Consider the following 2,826-nt stretch of genomic DNA (forward strand, 5'->3'; position numbering starts at 1 on the left):
ATATTAGACGAATTCTATTTTTTGCAATCCTATCAAAATAATAATACACATAAAATAAACAAATATGAGAAATCCATATTATCTTAATTTAACAATATGTTTTGTATAATAAAAAAAAATATTACATACAAGATAAATTCATTTCATAGCATAACAACTTTAAATTGCTAATATAAATTGTTTATTTGATAAAAAAAATAATTGCTAGTGAATATCTCTAAGGATATGACAAGAACATAGGTCAAATTTTTTTTTAAATGAAATTATGTATTTTTTAATAAATTAATCAATACAAATTATTATTCCTTATAAAAAATTACTAATTAAATTATTATATTTCTATAATTATTAATTTTTTTATAATAAAAAATTAATTATTTATTTTTTATCATTTATAATATAAAGTTATTATTTTAGGAAATATTTTAATTTGAATTTTAAAATTTATCATTTAATAACAAAGAAAGTATGAACAAAAAAATTATGACGAAAGAACATATTAACAGTTATTAGTTCTTAACATAAAGTTAGCCACAATAAAAAAAAATGAATTATTTTATAATATTTATTTTATTTAAAATTTTTAAATTTCATACAATAATTTTTAATTTAATATTCTATATGAAATATTCTATATTACATATAAAAGTAGTAAACTATTAATTATTATTAGATACATAATAATCAATCAATAATCAGTCAAGTTCATAGATTAAAATCCAAGAAAATCAATACCACTCAAAGATTCGAAATTCCTTAAGAAAATAAATTTTTCCTCTCCCTTGAATTTAAATCAGCTTTTTCCATCTCAATTCCATTTACTTAAAAATAATACTCGAGATCTGTGCAAATATCATAAACGGTATATCCCCAGATTTTTCCCAGTTTCTCCTTTTCCTATTCACGAGGAAATGCGTGCATGTCGAGAAGTGAACATATATCTCATTCATCAGATTAGGCATCTAAACTCTCGCAGGTGACGAAAGGGTTGGGTAGCATTCAAGACTGTTGAACGAGACGAAAGATAGAGAGAGAGAGAGAGAAATAGGGGGATGATAACACGCAGGAGCTCAGTCGAGTGCTAAAAGAACTGCAGACTCCTTTCATGTAAGGTAATTAAGTACTAAGAACCGTTGACAAACACCTAACTCTCTTGCCTATGCACCCCTCACAGTGGCCTTCTTCAACGCGTCGCTACAGCTTTTATTTATTTTTCAAGCGGCCGCCCTCTTATTCCCCTTGGGTTCACGCGATTTAAAGTTTAAGCAGAAACAGTTCAAGACCGAAGGGAGCGTAGCGTTAGAAATTTAACAAAAGAGAGAGCCGAATTTGTTTCTTGGAATAGACTTGACATTTTCTGGCAAGTGACACATTGTTGAAAATTTTCTTTGACTTTTTTGTCGATGAATTTCGGAATTTTAGTGTTTTGATATTTTATTTCTACAAAGATTTGTATAAAAAAAGTAGTAATATAGAAAGTACTGATAAACTGAAACTCTATAATAAAAATAAGATTGTTATTACTATCATTTGTTATATTTGTTGTATTATGAATTATATTTCTAAAAAAAAAATATTATATAATTATAAAACAAATATTATTGATATTTACATGATTTTTAATTTCTTCGGCATCAATAACTTTATTTCTATTTTTTTATTATTATGTTTATATTTAGAAAGTACATTTATATTATAAGAAAAATTTTCATAAAGATTTTTAACTGTTTTATACAATTTTGTCTTAATTATAAATGAATTTAAAATTAAGTTGAATTATAATTCTTTTTCAGATAGAAAAAATTGTAGAGAAAAATTTTGCATTACTTAATAAATTATCTATTTTTATTATATTTAATTATACTATGAAATTTTTTTACAGAAATACATTTGCAATATATAATTGAATCTTTTTTTAATGAAATTTTAATATTTTTTATTATATTTATTATTCTGAACAAAAAAATATTAGCATAAAATCATAAAAAACACAATACTTTTCGAAATGTGCAACTTTTTTTAAATATTTACAATAAAATGTTCAAATATTCAACCATTGCACTTTAAACATTTATTTATTTGTTTCTTTATATTTTCCATTATTTATTTGTCCAACATTCATATATAAACAGTTCCTTTTAATTCGTTTTGCTATATCTATGAAATAAAAAGTTCCATAAACTATAATATTTCAATTTTTACAAAAATTCACACGTAAAAATATTTAAACCAAGTGAATGAAATCATATTAAATTATGGATGCCAAATTATTTTTCTTCACATTTAACATCAAATTGATGTTTAGTTGAATTTGAAGTTGATGTATAACTTTAATAGTGTAAGTGTTAATTTAATAATAAGCGACATTCAATGAGAAAGATACTAAAAGATCGATAAAATATCATATAACAAATCAAAAATCATAAAAAATAAAGAAAAAAATTTTTTTTAATTAAATTTAATTCAGTTCAAATAAATCCAATAAATATTCAGTATTTAATATGTCATTTAATATGAAAAAGAAATGTGATTATATATATAAAAGCATGTATAAATTATGCAAAAATTATCATATTAATGCATTAATTATTTATAAAATATGAGTTTTTTTGTAATCCAAACATGTTTCTTATTTTGATTAAAATTATTTATAAAAATACATTTATCTATCCTTAAAAATTCTGTCTTAAGAAAAATCGATAGAACTATATTTTATGGAATTCATTTTAGCATGCTATATAATGCTATATAAAAAAATAATAAAAAAATTTATGTAATTTTAGATTATAATTTATTGAATTCTTTTTTTTTTTTTTTTTTTTTTTT

General features: G+C 21.5%; 1 protein-coding gene across 3 annotated transcripts in view; it reads right to left on the bottom strand.

Moving 5' to 3' along the window:
- The window catches only part of LOC102676412, a 77,780-nt gene that overhangs the window by 45,416 nt on the left and 29,538 nt on the right, over nt 1-2,826 (bottom strand). The window contains exon 4 of one of the 3 annotated variants that reach the window (XM_031508917.1): nt 714-1,005. The exons of the other annotated variants lie outside the window; for them this stretch is intronic. The gene's annotated coding sequence lies outside the window, so the exon portion shown is untranslated. Of the gene's footprint in view, nt 1-713; nt 1,006-2,826 lie in introns of those variants that run through there. 3 annotated transcript variants of the gene reach the window in all.

Source organism: Apis dorsata, unplaced genomic scaffold, assembly GCF_000469605.1.
Source record: "Apis dorsata unplaced genomic scaffold, Apis dorsata 1.3 scaffold_113, whole genome shotgun sequence".
Taxonomy (NCBI): Eukaryota; Metazoa; Arthropoda; class Insecta; order Hymenoptera; family Apidae; genus Apis; species Apis dorsata.